The following is a 17110-nucleotide window of genomic DNA, read 5'->3' as shown; positions in this document are numbered from 1 at the left end:
TTTTTGTATTTCAGCAATCGGAGGTGCGAGAACTAACTGCTGATTTGAAAGGGGTGCATAAACTGAAAAAGGTTAAGAACCACTGGTTTAGGGTGTAGTGAATGTTTAGGGTTTAGTGAATGTTTTGTGGTTGTTAGTGCTTGGTGAATGTTTACTGCGTAACCATTTAGTGAGTATGAAGTGAGTGTTTAAAGTTTAGTGAATGTCGAGTGGGTAAGTTTTTAGTGAGTGTTTAGGGCTTATTGAATTTTTAGTAATTGTTAGTGTTTGGTGAATATTCAGTGTGTAAATATTCAATGAATGTTTAGTGAGTGTTTAGGGTTTAGTGACTTGGGAATATTTGTGTTTTAGTGATTGTTTAGTGTAAAGTACTCAATGAGTATTTAGAGCTTAATGAATGTTTAGTGTGAAAGTGGTTAGTGAGTATTTAGTGCTTAGTGAATGTTAGTGTTTAGTATGTAAGTTTTCAGTGAATGTTTAGTGAGTGTTTATGGTTTGGTGAATATTTAGTGGATGTTAGTGTTAAGTGAATGTTTAGTGAGTATTTAGTGTTTAACGATTGTTTAGGGTTTAGCAAGTGTTTAGTTTATAGTGAGTGCATAATGAATGTTAAGTGATTGTTTAGTTTTAATGAATATTTAGGATTGAGTGTTTAGTGTTTTCTGAATGTTTAGTGAGCATTTAGTGTACAGTCGGTATTTAGTGAGTGTTTAGTGTTTTATATATGTCCAGTGAGTGTTTAGTGTTATTGAGTGTGTGTATAGTACATGTGAGTGTTTCATGATTAAGTGTGCGTTTTGTGAGTGTATAGTAGGTGTGAGTTTAGAAAGTGTATGTATATAGTGAGTGGTTGTGTTTAGTGATTGTACATTACTCCTTTGATTTACAGGAACCATTTATGCTAGACACTGCTTACATCCAAGAGCAGATGCCTGGGCCTTGACCACAGGTTGGAGTGCTCAGGTCAGCCTGGTTTTGTAAGGTCATTTTTCTCTGTGAAAGTGGGGCAAGTAGTAATAATAATGATAATAGCATTAATAGCAATATTAATAAAAAGGATCGAAAATGGCCACTCCGTGTTATCGACGCTCTATGAATTTTCCCGATCATGAACATTTCCAATACAAATTTACTCTCAAGCGCCTCAGTGGCGTGGTTGATATGGTGTTTGCTTCACACCTCGGTGGTCGCGGGTTCAATTCTCGGCCATTCCATTGAGGAGTGAGAGATGTGTCTGGTGATAGAAGTTCGCTCTCGACGTGGTTCGGAAGTCACGTAAAGCCGTTGGTCCCGTTGCTGAATAGCCACTGGTTCCAAGCAACGTAAAACACCATACAAACAAACAAATTTACTCTCAGTGATAAACTTGCACCGACGTTCGATTGTTTGCTGGAGCTGCTCGGCATCTATCCTTTGAGAGATGGTTTTTCTTAATATTAATAGACCAGTAAGAATGAGTCTCTGTTTGTGGCTGCTCGGTAGTTTCTTTTTGCCTATTGAATAGCGCCATATGTTCAAATGATGAAGATCAGTCTCCGATGACTTCTGAATATTTAGCACATGGCACGTGGGTGTCAGCAGGTGTGGAGAGAGAGAGAGAGAGAGAAAGCGGAAACTGTCGAATCAAGAATAAGTACAAAGAGAAATCTAAAGGCTTGTCCACACTAGGAAGCATTGTTTGCAAACAATTTCACCGTATATTTGTTTCCCATCCAGAATGGAAAACATTTAGTGTTTCTGTGTGTATATGTTACATATGCACATTTATAATGTATGCATATATGTTTAAATATACATATGTATACATGCATATATGTACTATATACACACGTATATTGTATGTATATGTTTATATATCTATAATTAATGTATGTGTGTATGTGTATATACAAGGTGTAACACGAGATCATGCATGTATTGTGGGAAATGAAAGAAAAAGTTAGTCTGAGCTTAAAATCTTTTGTAAACCTATTTAGGCTTCGTTTGTGGGCGCGGGAAATTTTTTAGATAACCGTTATCTATCTATCACTGCTTTCTTGTGATAGAAGTTGCATCCTGGGATGTTGGGGGGTCAAGGGTTGGAGGAGCATAGAGAAGGAAGATGGAGCGAATAGGCCGATGTGTATAAAGTACCTCCCAAACAAATGTATTATAAAGATTTTGAAGAAAAAAAATGCATGGATCACTGAATCTCTAGTCCTCCCTATAAATGGTATTTATCAGACACCGGTAAAAAAAAAGGGGGAGGGGGGAAGAAAAGAAGCCTAATTTAATCTCCCCACCATCAAAGGTACGCTTTTTCTTTCTCTTATCCCTCTTCGAGCGCATTAAAATAGCCAAGTAGATTGCATAGGCTACCGCACCGACAATCGTCCTGACGAAAACTGAGGTCTGGACAGGAAACATTGTTTGCAAACAATGTTTCCTAGTGTGGACAGGCCTTTAGTTATATTGTAGAGACTAGCATACATAATTTGGGCCAAACGCTGGGACTTATGAGATCATTAAGGCCCGTCCGCATATTTCCCAAGTCTGGAAGAGTATGGGGATGGGGAAAATTAGAACGATCAAAGCGCGTGGAACTGATCCATGACGTCACAAGCCACGCCTTTTAGCTAGACTATAGTCATAGCCATTACTGCCAGTTACAATTCTGAAGAAAAACTTTCCCATTTCACAATTTACGGCTTTTATAACCTATACATTTTATCCAGATCTATGCAAACATATTGCATCACTAATTCAACAACGATACATTTTCAAATAAGATACATCGTGAAATATAGTAGCGTTATTGGCTTCTCCCTCTTGGTAATAGTGTTCAGTGCCTGTTAATTCCTGCTCGCAAAGTCGATATTTACTGTACAAACAATATTTTCATTGTGAGTTGCAAAATTATATACTTGAAAATGCATGTTTAATGCCATTTATAAAAGGTTGCGATAACTCATGGGATGAATCAAACTATATACAAAATGATAAAATTGATGGTAAGGTAAAAATGATGGTATATGACTTGTAATTAGCACTACAGACTACAGACAGGAGGCCAAGAAGTTCGCGGTACTTTGACTCACATCAAGATGAATTTAATCTTGGACTTTGAAATGACGACTTTAAAAGCTGAGCATGGACGTTCGCGGTACTTTGACTCACATCAAGATGAATTTAATCTTGGACTTTGAAAATGACGACTTTAAAAGCATGGAACGTTTTTCAGGCGTTACTGCTTTTTGTTTCAGGCTATAAAAAATATTATGTACAGCGATAAAATAATAACTGCATTATGCTTAAATGAAATGTGGAGGATGCAGTTTTCATGACAAATTTATGCACCCCGTAGGGGGATAGTACCGTCAATGCACCTCATTCGGAGCAAGGTAAGCATTACTTAAGTTTCTTTGCAGCGTCCCTTCGGCGCCTAGCTGCAACTACTCTCATTCATTTTATTGTTATCTCCGTTCATATTATATCTCTTCCATCTTACTGACCACCCTCTCCTAACCAGTGTTTCATAGTGCAACTGTGAGGTTTTCCTCCTGTTACACCTTTCACACCCTTTACTGTCAATTTCCGTTTCAGCGCTGAATGGCCTTAGTTGCCCAAGTGCTTGCCGCAATGCCAAAAAACTATATGTAAGAAAAAATTATGCACTTGATTTAAGGCATACATTTGGCCATTGAGTGTGAGCTTGTATGAAAATAGTCATATACTACCGTTATCCCTGGCTTTAATTTAATTCACGTTGAATATTTGTATAACATTTTCTGTTGAAAGAGTTTGGGAAAAAAAAAAGTGGCATCCATATTTATCTAAAAGCATATCGCAATTCTAATAAATTTAGGCATCAACTCTGCTCTAGTTCAGCTCAGTAAAAAGTCTACTGTAACTCCGTAAATAGGTTGTATTCTGTACTCCTATAATTCCTAAAAGTCTTACATACTAATGAAATACTCATTTTGATTCTTTGCACACAATGAATGACAAGTACGAAGGGTTTGCTAAAAATTGTAAATAAATTAAATAGTGTTTTCTTTGTACACAATGAATTTTTTAAGCAAAAATCACGGAAGGGTACGCTAAAAATACTCAATACTGAATTACATTATCACTTTATTTCTTTGTACACAATGTATGAAAAGTAAAAATCAAAAGCAAAAAATATTCAATAAAAAACTTTTTCATATATTTGTACGCAATGAATGACAAGTACCAATCAGGTAAGGACATCTGGAAGCTATTATCAAAACGGAATCCACCTCAAAAACGCATTTTTTTACTACAGATTATCAAGTACACCTTGAAAAACAACAGTATTCAGATTAGCTACTGACAGGATGAGTCTGTCAAGTAACCATATTTGGTTACAGTAGGCTAACTTAGATCACCAAAACAACAATACCGTAGGTTTCCTTAAGTTTCTTTAAGGGCACATTAGCTCTTTAAATAATTTAATGAATGAAGCTGATATTGTTTCCCTGTAAATAGTCGGGACTATATCAGTCTGATTCCTGTTCATGACCTAGTAATGACCAGTATATTGCTTTTATACAATGCACAGGACTGTGCATTACTACGAAATAGCATATATCCATAGGAATCCGTAGTGTAAGCCTACTCCCTCTCTCTATTTCTCTTACAAACAGGTCAGATACCATCATTTTTACCATCTTGTACATTGTTTGATTCATCCCATGAGTTATAGCAACGCTTTATAAAAGGCTAAAAACATGCATTTTCAAGTATATAATTTAGAAATTCGCGATGTGAAAATATTATTTACCAAGAGGGAGAAGCCAATAACACATAATATATTTCACGATGTATCTCATTTGAAAAATATATTGTTATTAAATTAGTGTTGAATTATGTTTAAATATATCTGACCAAAATGTATGATTCATACAAGCCGTTAACTGTGAAAATGAGAAGTAAGTAGTTCTTTGGCATCGTGACTGGCGGCAGTAATGGATATATGACTGAGGAGGGAGCTAAAAGGCACGGCTTGTGATGTCATGGAGCAGCTCCACGCGCTTTGATTGGTCCTAATTTTCCCCATCCCTATACTCTTCCAGACTTGGAAGCGCCTCAGTGGCGTGGTTGGTATGGCGTTGGCGTCCCACCTCGGTGGTCGCTAGTTCGATTCTTGGCCATTCCATTGAGGAGTGAGAGATGTGTATTTCTGGTGATAGAAATTCACTCTCGACGTGGTTCGGAAGTCACGTAATGCCGTTGGTCCTGTTGCTGAATAACGACTGGTTCTATGCAACGTAAAAACACCATACAAGCAAGCAATCTTCCAGACTTGGGAAATATGCGGCCTGTCCACACTAGGAAACATTGTTTGCAATGTTTGCAAAGTGTTTGCAAACAATGTTTCCTGTCCGGACCTCAGTTGTCATCAGGATACTTGTCGGTGCAGTAGCCTCGTATTCTACTTGGCCATTTTATTGCACTTGAGGAGGGATAAGAAAAAGAAAAACCCTACCTTTGATGGTTGGGAGATTCAATGAAGCTTTTTTCGTTTCCCTTTTCTTTATCGGCGTTCAATAAATACCATTTATAGGGAGGATTGGGGATTCAATGATCCATGCATTTTTTTCTTCAAAATCTAAATACATTTGATTGGGAGGTCATTTATTCGCATCGGTCCTATTCGCTCCATCTTCCCCCCACCCCCCGACCCCCAAAACATCCCAGGATGAACCGACTTCCCTTTACTACCCTCTATTGCATGAAAGCAGCGATAACGATTATTTAAAAAATTTCCCTCACCAACAAAGCCTAAATATGTTCTCAAAAGATTTTCTGATCAGAATAACTTTTTCTTTCATTTCCCACAATATTTGCGTCAACTCGTGTTACACCCTATATATACACATATACATACATACACACACATGCATACATACATTATACATACATATATTTATTATTTACATAAACATATACATACAATGTACGTGTGTATATACAAATATATGTATGTATGCGTATATAAACATATACGTACATTATAAATGTGTATATATACATATACACATAGAAACACTAAATGTTTTCCATTCTGGATGGGAAACAAATTGTTTTCAAACAATGCTCCCTAGTGTGGACAAGACATTATTTATAAAGCAGAGATTTCTCATTAAAGATTGATTGATTTTTTAGTTCTTACTGGCGTTGCATCGACGAGGTTATTGACTCCGTCTCATTTAAGAATGCACTACAGGATGAATCTTAAATATTGAAAAGTATGCAACTTTCATTTTTTTAAATCAAGGAAAAAACCTTACGTGTGTGTGGAGATATAGGTCATATCCTCGAACGTTCGCTGTTACGCTGTATCAGACGAACGTCGGAACTAAATATAAGGCTGGTTCTTGCATATACCCGAACGGACTTCGCCGTCATCTGGCTTCACCTAAGCACGCTGCCAGTTTGCTAAAAGTCAGGACACTGAGGACTTAACTGGACGTTACCGACCACTTCTACAAACAGGTATACAGCTGGTGTTTTACGAAGCTTTCTTTTTTCTTCTTTCTTTTCTTTTCATTGTAGCTTACCAACAAATCAAGGAACCAGCTTTCACAAATTAAGCTTTACGACAGCAAAGTACCCAGCCGATTATTTATTTATTTATTCTTTTATTTATTTATTTGTTAAAGGGTGTAATGGCGTGCAGCCGAAAAACTGATACGAGTAGCCACCGGTATTGACTTAGTGTCATATCTAGATATATGTATATATATATATATATATATATATATATATATATATATATATATTATATAGTTTATATAAGTATGTATGTACATGTATTCATTTATATACGCATATTATACAGTATGTATGTATGTGTATATATTTATGTAGTAAATGTGTTAATAATATACTATAATATATATATTATAATATATATATTATATATATATATTATATAGGTATATTTATTTATATATATAATGGTATGTATGGATTATTATACAGTTTATGTGTATGTGGTGTATTTATATATATATTAATATATATATTATAATATATATCCAAAAGTATGTATGTTGTTGTGTGTGTTTGTGGAAAACATGTCCAGGTAAATTCCAGGTTTTTCCAGTTCTACCATATGCAATATGGGAGGTTAACTGTAAAGGCAGCAGCACTCGCCATATGCAGACTGATTGATCAGGTGAGTCACTTTAGTCCGTTCAATCTGGATATAACCGAGGGACACGGCCCCTCAGGGGAGTATCAAATATCATACGTCTGGCACCTTCGAAAGCTTCCTAGTAATATTCAAAGATGTAAGGAGGAGGAGTAAGCTAGTTTTGGGTTCACTATCATTTTATTAATGGGACCATTATATTATTTTTTATTACATTACATTATATTATTGCATTAATTCATAAATGAGCAATGTTATTTAGTACTATGTTATATTATTACGTTGCAATATTAACACGAGTTTATGTAGATATCTAGGGGAAATGAAAGGAAAAGTCATTCTGAGCAGAAAATGTTCTATAAACATATGTATTTTAAGGCTTCGTTTGTCAGTGAGGTGAATTTTTAAAATAACTATTATCATTAAACGGGCAAGTAAGCGGCGTTCGAATCGGATTCGGATGTCGGAGTGAGTAGTCAGGGATATGTGGGGGAGGGGGATGGAGCTGACCAGTTCACTTGTTACTCTGAACAGTCTCGATTTTCGCAAAGATAAGTGAGTGTCAAATTCCTGATTCATTTTGAGAGCAAGAAGCTGGAGACCAAACCTTACCATTCCAGTAATGTGGAATACAGTGCAGGTGTGATGTTTATTGATGGGTTTTGCAATAGTTCCAATTCTAGATAACACCATTGTGAATTCCACTGTTGTACAAAAAAGAAAATCGGCGATTAGGCCGATGTGAATAAAATACCTCTGAATAAAATTTATATTCTTTAGATAAAGAACAAAGGGGGAAAATGCAAGCATCATTGAAACTTCCCTCTCCGTCAACGGTATTCACCGGACTCCGATGAAGGAATGAAAAGCAAACAATGGAATTTCCCTCCATTTTATGGTGAGACTACCGGCACAGTCATAATCTATGAAGTGCGAAGTAGAAAGGAGAGAGGAAGCGGCAGGTTAGTTAACAGACTACGAGAGAGAGGGATAGAAGTTAACAAAAGATACTGAAAATGGACTTTTTAACAGTGAGATAGGAATGGACAGTAAATTGATGAACACAATTGTGATTAACATGCCAAGTGGACAGAAATAGAGCATATTGCAGTTGATCGAAATAGCTGAGGGAACGAGATTGTCAGCTTAATGATGCACCTCTTGTGAAGGGAACGAATCTTTATTATTTTACATTTCTCTTCTTTTTCTACTTATGTACGTACTATTGGTCAATATAGATTTTGCATTTGTATTCACTCATTTCAGTGTCCTTCGATATTCTTCGGTTATGATTTATGGCAGCAGCACTGAGGCAAGTTTTCGCCGACTGATTCCGTCAAGATTTCCCCAGACCTCCAGATGTTAACTGGAGGGAGACACTTTAATAGCTGGCGTTTTTATATGCCCATCATTTTAAACCACCTTAACTTCTATGTAACCTTATATAAACAACTAGGCTATTGTTCACAGAATGAATTACGTTTCCGTCATAGAATATAGTTATAACTACGAGAACAACACCAACACTGAACTAAAGAGCCTTTCTGGGTCAAAAAGATTTGATTTGTTGGTGACAACACAGTTCATTTCTACGAGAATTACTGTCCTCATCACCACAAGGAATAATAATAATAATAGACTAGATAACGAGGAAACATATGACAATGCACAAAGCGACTACACCCAAGAGCAAATACGGACAGACTATACATAACACTAAAGAAAGTATGGAGGTTACTACTAAGCATAGAGGACTGCGTCAACATCGAGAACAGAGCACTGGGGCAACACATAAAATCCAGTGAAGACGAGTGGCTCCAGAGTGCATGAGAAGAAGGACTGATAAAAGTAGACGAAGACCCACAAATATACAGAGACAGGAGAATGACAAGCAGAACAGAGGAATGGCACAACAAACCAATGCACAGACACTACATGAGACAGACTAAAGAACTAGCCAGCGATGACACGTGGCAATGGCTATAACAGCGGCACAAGATAAGGCCCTAAGAACCAGATATGTTCAAAGAACGATAGATGGAAATAACATCTCTCCCATATGTAGGAAGTGCAATACGAAAAATGAAACCATAAACCACATAGCAAGTGAATGTCCGGCAGTTGCACAGAACCAGTACAAAAAGAGGCATGGTTCAGTGGTAAAAGTCCTCCACTGGAGCTTGCGCACGAAACAGCAGCTACCTTGCAGTAATAAGTGGTACGAGCACCAACCTAAAGGCGTGATAGAAAACAATCAGGCAAAAATCCTCTAGGACTGTGGTATCAGAACAGATAGGGTGATACGTGCAAATAGACAAGACGTGACGTTGATTGACAAAATCAAGAAGAAAGTATCACTCATTGATGTCGCAATACCATGGGACACCAGAGTTGAAGAGAAAGGGAGAAAATGGATCAATATCAAGACCTGTAAATAGAAATAAGAAGGATATGGGATATGCCAGTGGAAATTGTACCCATAATCATAGGAACACTAGGTGCGATCCCAAGATCCCTGAAAAGGAATCTGGAAAAACTAGAGGCTGAAGTAGCTCCAGGACTCATGCAGAAGAGTGTGATCCTAGAAACGGGTACATAGTAAGAAAAGTGATGGATTCCTAAGGAGGCAGAATGCAACCCGGAACCCCACACTATAAATACCACCCAGTCGAATTGGGGGACTGTGATAAACCAAAAAAAATTAAATAAATAAATAATAATAATAGAAATAATAATAATAAGGAAACGCTTGCTATCTATCGTTATTGACGGAGGCTTTATCAACTGAACGTTTGAATTTTCCTCAAAATTCGAGAGCTCCGGGTTTGTCACCCGCCGTTAGGCTTAGTTTATTCCTTCAGCACGGACGATAACGTGTTATCATTAGTACTACCATAAAGAAATAGAATTAAAGAAGATTGTTCACGTATGAAAACAAGAAAGAGACGGAGTAGAAAGAAAAAATAAAGAAGAGTGAGAGGAAACAAAGGACAGGTGAACGAATGCCAATGAAAATTCTATCAATATGAAATATATTAAATAGTTACAAAGACTACTCTTGTCGTTAGCGTCATTATTTTGAAAAGAAAGTTCAAAGCAAAATCTGTCAGCTTCGTGCCTGCAGATGGCAACACGGATATCAAAACCGATGTAACTTCTAGCAATGTATCTATAAGAATACTAAATTAAGAATGGATCTTGTTTTTTCCTCTTCCGGGTGACAGTAGGGGAGAAGTGACGCAGCCACCCACCCCCTACGAATCGGTTTGTCCGGCCCAGGTGGGACAGGGTAGGAAGAGGAACGGGATGGTAGTGAAGACAGCAATCCTCTGCCTCCAAACCTGTTTTTCCAGCCCAGGTAGGAGTGGGGGAGGTCTCAATCGGTAGGGGAGACATCAATCCTCCGCCTGCAAACCTGTTTGTCCAACCCAGGTGGGAGTGGGGGAGGCTCTATAGGTAGGGGAAACATCAATCCTCTGCCTGCAAACCTGTTTGTCCAACCCAGGTGGGAGTGGGGGAGGTCTCTATAGGAACGGGAGGGTAGGGGAGACATCAATCCTCCCCCTACAATGGAGAGTAGCGCCATTCCAGCGTCTCGCTAACAAGCTCGGATTACAATAACACTGTCGTCAGTCCCCTTCCAAACAGGCCCTGGTTTCAGAGGAACGTCGCCTTCTGCTGCAGTGGAGGAGCTCCTCAGCAAACCGGCGCGATTTCCCCAATTGCGGTTCTGGATAGCGTCACTTGAGGTGTGTTTGTCCATGCAATATCATCGGCAGACAGCTGTCGATGGCTGTGACTGTTTGAAACATTACTCGTACAAACACATTTACACACACAAATATATATAACTGAAACTATTTATGCGTTACGTTTGTTCTACCAATGAGCAAAACTGAGAATGGCAAGTACTTGGGCTGATGACCACCAAGAACAGCCAACCTCTGTCGGCACAAAGTTACATGATCATGCATTGGGGACGGGTAGGGCCAGCGATCTTTTCTCAAACTACTTGCTGATAACTTCAGGGCAGCGCTTTATGACGTCTCCTTACTCGAAGGGAAAAGATGTTGACCAACAAAATACTTATATATATAAATAGATACTATATATATATATATATACATATATAAATAAATTATATATATATATATGTATATATATATGTGTGTATATATATATGTATATATATATAGATATAATATATAAAAAAAAATATATATGTATGTAAGTATATATATAGATATATAAACAGCATACAGCAGGGTCCAATAAGCATATCAAAATGCCATATTTATTCATACGAGACGTTTCGCACACATTCTTTGTGTATCCTCAATCTGCAAGAATAACATACAATACATTGAACTTTACAAAAAAACTACAGGAGCTACACTTGAATTTTTCACAACAGCATACACACAATAGCCAGGAAGGTATGTTATAACCGGGAAAAGATCCATACATTTATCAATATCATCTTGACTGACTTCAATATAAAAAAATATAAAAAAAATCGTTATTTCCGGACTCCTGATTATTCAAGCACTCCCAGTACGTTTTTTCGAAGATCTTCAGTTCGATGTTTTTATTATTAAAAGTTATTCTGAGAACAGACATTAACCTCAGGTTTTTTCACACTCGAACACTTGTCGTAAGGAAATGTTGTAATTGCTGCCAGCAAGTCGACGATATTTACCAAATCTATTTTCAAGTTGATCGGTTTGAAATTTGCCTGGTAAGACATATTTCAATTTTAATTTTTCTACACAGTATTTTGTTATTTCTATCATTGCACTAGTTGTGTGTTTTAAGGCAGTGAATGTTTCCCTACTCAGCTTTTCACCAGTTTTAGCAATGTTATTCCAGAGATCTAACCAGAAATGGAATTTCTGTAGGAAAATATACTTCTTGGCATTTACATTATATGTTAATTGAGTAGCATATTTATTGTGAAGCCGAGCACCTATATGTGGATGCTTTACATTCATTATGGTCCACCACAGATAAATGACTTTAATATAATTAGCTACATCTTCAGAATTTGGCAAACAGTGTTCTTTTCCCGTTGTCAAAAGTGCTTCTATGACCTATTCATTGAAAATTTGTAGGGCAAGGCTGACGTTTTGCCTTTCTAGACTCGATGGATTTAATGCCTTCGATGTAAGTTTGTATGAATATCTGAGGAGAGAATCTGCCTCTTAATTGTGTAATTTATGTAAAGTGGCAAATGGAGCATTACATATTTTGGGTGCAGTATGCAGATCGGAGGTTGCCAACTAGTAATGTCTCTTTAGATGGCCTCAGAAAAAGTACCCACAGCAATGCAAATTAAAAACAAATGGTTGAACAGTTTACAAAATATGAAGTTGCAAGTACTGAGTTTTAATTTATAGTCATTAGCAATGACTGATAATTTATTTTATAATCATCTGTGTTAATAAAATGTTTTTTCTCATCATAACTTCTGCGCTGATTTTCCACCATTATGCAGCATATTTAATCCTATTAACCAGGTGTAGAGGATTAAGATGTTGTTAAAGACTGTGAAATATAATTATCTAACACAGCAATTAAATACTCTAGATAAAAAGTAATAAATAACACCAAAAATACAGAACTGGGAATGGTTACTCGTGGACAGACTGGTGATGACTTATCGCTGTGTTTTGAGTGATCGCACAGGCCTTGTCAATTCAAGATGGCGATGACTGCTGTCTCCAGGAGTTTATTTCCTTCGTTGTGCGTCCAGCTAGAAAGTTATCGACTCGATTCACATGAAGGTTCCTTTCAAATTTTTACTAGTGTCTGGACACTCTGTATGTAAATAGTTCTCTTGAACAGCACATTACTCTAATACAGGTGGGCTGAAGAAAAAATATATATATATTTACACATATACTTACATAAGTATATTTATTTATAAACATATATGTTCATAGGATTTAATATATCTATATACGTGTGTGTGTATTTTTGTGATTTACCAGGAATTTTTTATGTTATTTGAACGTTTAGAATAAATTTTACGCTTAGTTTTCATAAAAGACAGTCTGATGGCATATGAGAGTAACACATCTCGAACGTGAGCTAAAATTTTAGAATTCTGCCTGTCAGTATCGGTGCTGTGAGCAGAAAGACAGAACGCTGTGTGAAAAATACCCTTCAGTTATTGTTTCTTTTGTATAAGCTGAAACTGGTCTGTAAGAGCAGATGAGTCAACTTCTGTTCAATTTCAGGCTTCGTTATTATAGTACGAGTAAGCTACAAGACCCATTCGATATTATATTTTCAAGATATCTCCTGCAAGGTCACAAAATCGGCCTCATTCGCCATCACTGCTCTCTGCTTCCTTCGGCAGCGCCTAAATTGCCACTTGAAAATAATTAACGAAGAATTATAAAGCAGCGTCGAACTAAATAAGATCATTTTTGTATATTGGATTTATCACATAAAATCTCGGGCTTTGATGATTGGCATACGTTTCCCGGTTTTGTTTGGCCTGAGTGTTCAAATAACATCGGAAAGCTTTCTCTTATGCTGTGGATTTAAGAAATAAAACCATTACCGCCTCTGTTCTCTTGCCTCGGTCTAATACTACTACAATGATTGCTGAAGATCCGCGGCCAATAGCAGTAAGGCCTCTGCCTCACCTCTGATGGCCGTTGTATTTTAGTAGTAGTAGTAAATGAAAACGCATCACTTATCATATTTTCCAAAATTTTATCCAAAGATATCCTCCCTCCATCATTATCTTATATAATCATGCACGACGTCTGTAGAGAGAGAGAAAGACACCAATTTCCTTCAGCAAAGAATTTTTTTTATTTCTATATTTAACTACCTTCTCTATCACCCTTCATCTAAAACCAAAGCGCTTCCGTAAGTCATACAGTAATATTTTTTCCTTGTCTCGCCTGTTGGATTTCTTGGAGCCACAACATTAATTTACTGCTGCCTCGGTATTTCCTCTTTGAAAGCCGTGTGGTTGATGGAGATGTATATTCCTGTGCACGACCGAAAAGGTATCAGTGCTATATTAATCTTACAAGATATTTCTGAGTTAAATTTAAATAAAACATTCCTATAAGGCTAGTTCTCTCTCTCTCTCTCTCTCTCTCTCTCTCTCTCTCTCTCTCCTCACACACACACACACACACACACACTCACGCTCAGAACAGGAAAACGGGCAATTCCCTCTGAACCCTGTTCTCGAAAACATGTTTGGACATCCAAAGAATTTCCTAAAAGAAAATTACTAAGTTTATTAAGTGCAAATATGTTGCAGTTCCATGAACCTGACCTATTAGAGTGTAGATTTTTTTTGGAAAAATATATTAAATAATACATTTACTGTAATTTATGAGTATTATGCTGAGTTTACATATATAGTATATATATATATATAATATATATATATATATATATATACATAGGTATATATATACCTATATATATATATATATATATATATATATATAGTATATATATATATATAGGTATATATAACCTATGTATATATATATATATATATATATATATATATATATATATATATATATATACATATATATTTATAGGTATATATATACTTATATACATATATGAGCAGATAGATAGATAGATAGATAACTGAATGAATTAACGATAAGTCGGTCGTTGAATCAGTGGCTCCCTCAATGATTACCAACAGTTGGCGAATCAGGGTTCCAAAGAGAAGGGAAATTAAATGATTGTTTATTGATTGATTTCTGATTCTTCCTACGAGTTCCCCAATGCCTCCAGTTCTCTTGGGTGGTTGGTTTAGACATCCCCTAGTGTGGTAAGGCGTTAAAGGGGTGAAGGGAACTGGTGTAGACCTCTGTGCTCTGCCAAATCCCTTGACTAAGCTTATGGTGCTCAGATGAGCACCAGTAGCAGTAGAAGCAGTCGTAGCAACAATGGTAGTAGTGGTGGTGGTAGCAACAATAGAAATAGTAGTAGCAACAATAGGAATAGTTGAAGTAGTAGTAGTAGCAGCAATAGTAGTAGTGGTAGTAGCGACAATAGTAGTAGTAGAGTAGTAGCACTAGCAACAATAGTAGTAGTAGTAGTAGTAGTAGCAGCAGTAGGAACAATAGTAACAGTAATAGCAACAATAGTAGTAGTAGTAGTTGCAGTAGCAACAATAGTAGTAGTAGTAGTTGCAGTAGCAACAATAGTAGTAGTAGTAGTTGCAGTAGTAACAATATTAGTAGTAGTAGCAACAATAGTAATAGTTGTAGTGATAGCAACAACAGTAGTAACAGCGGGATTCGCGCTTGTAACGTCTGCACGTTGCTTGCCTGCCACCTCTTGTATAGTACCATTAATTCACTGAAACCACTCCTTGTCAAAGGGGGGGGGGGGGGGTGGATATGGAAGTCACTAAAGCCACTGCTTGGCAGGGTCACTCAATGGTGCCGAGGTGCTGGAGGGAGGTGGGACCTAAAAGGTCAGTCTTTACCGAGTTAAGTCAAACATTTGTTTTTGAGTATTTACGGTTTATGATCGCTCTTCTTATCTTGTCTCATTGGGTTCGTTGCTAGATAATATTATTATTATTATTATTATTATTATTATTATTATTATTATTATTATTATTATTATTATTATTATTATTATTTCAAATCAAAAGAAAGATGGAAATTTCTCTCTTTGCTTTCTTGGTCAACTATCACCACTTAATTAAAGACTGATAAAAAAAAACATCATCAGGAAAGAATTCGTTGTAAATCCTCAGAGAAAATGTGGATGGCTCTAAACTTAATTAGTGTTGACTCTAGATGTTGCTTGAAATTCATTGCTATATACTATATATACTAACCTTAGGATTCAGCATCTCACAAATTATGGTCATGAAACCTGAGTTTTAACGGAGTGTCCGACTATACAAGTATAATGTACTAGAATCTAGATAGTGCAGTGAGCATTCATATTGTGCATGATTCCAGACTCATATGGTGATCATTTTACTTTGAAAATGGCAATATTTTTAGTTTATTGTGAAGTAAAGTATTACAGAAGTACAGATCTGATGTAAACGTTTTAAAAACAGTCCTTATAGTTTCCATTTAAAGCGTGCGTCCTAATAAGGAATTTCATCTCACTTGATGTCAGCTTTATTTGGAAATAGATCAAATATTTCATATAATCTTCAAAATCGTTAAAACTTCTCTAAGAATAGCTTTCTTCGTGACATTAGTCATATGCACTCATTAGTTTTAAAGCTGCAGAAAATCGAGTAATTAAACTTTTGCTGTAACGAATCAGGTTAAAACTGTTACTTTCATCGTAAATATTTCAAAAAGGGTAACTAGCTGTTTTGCTCCGCTTTAGCAGTGAACTATTTTTCGTGATGTTTCGTATTTTATCTCTTTTTGGGATATTTTAGCTTCTTTTCACATTGAGAATCAAAATGACCTTATCGAAATGAAGTCCATTAAACTCGGCTTGAAAATATGCTAATCTTTTTGGCGATAACGGAGGTAAATATTGAATAACATGGTGATATAAATGCCTCGGTATCCAATTCGTGAATTTGTTCATGACAGAGTATATTGAAAATAGAATCAATGTCATGTGAGGCCAGTTCAACAACTTAAATTCGTTTCGTCGTGTCACTGAAGTTGACCTGACATACCTTACATGTTGGCTGTAAATGTTTCTGCACTTCAAACATTGATATACTGCGATTTCCAAGAAAGAAAGAACAAAAACATGAACAGAATACTCAGCAAAGGCAGACCTTCCTTACAATGTATACCTTACGCCAGTGGGACTAAATATTGAATCAGTACATCAACTTGATGTTTATTTGGCCAACAGAAACAAAAAATCATGTCCGTCAACGTGACCTCTGTTAGCTCGAGATTAACCTTAACTCTCTCTCTCTCTCTCTCTCTCTTACGCAGATCTGTGTGTTGGTTATGA

At 36.5% G+C, this 17110-nt stretch overlaps 1 long non-coding RNA gene across 2 annotated transcripts in view; it reads right to left on the bottom strand.

The window, feature by feature from the left end:
• LOC135216787 (uncharacterized) overlaps nt 1-17110 on the bottom strand; it is a 401154-nt gene that overhangs the window by 363651 nt on the left and 20393 nt on the right. The window lies entirely within an intron of this gene.

The sequence above is a fragment of the Macrobrachium nipponense genome, chromosome 6, assembly GCF_015104395.2.
Source record: "Macrobrachium nipponense isolate FS-2020 chromosome 6, ASM1510439v2, whole genome shotgun sequence".
Taxonomy (NCBI): domain Eukaryota; kingdom Metazoa; phylum Arthropoda; class Malacostraca; order Decapoda; family Palaemonidae; genus Macrobrachium; species Macrobrachium nipponense.
The sequence above is the reverse complement of the archived record's forward strand: the minus strand, read 5'-3'. Positions and strand labels throughout refer to the sequence as shown.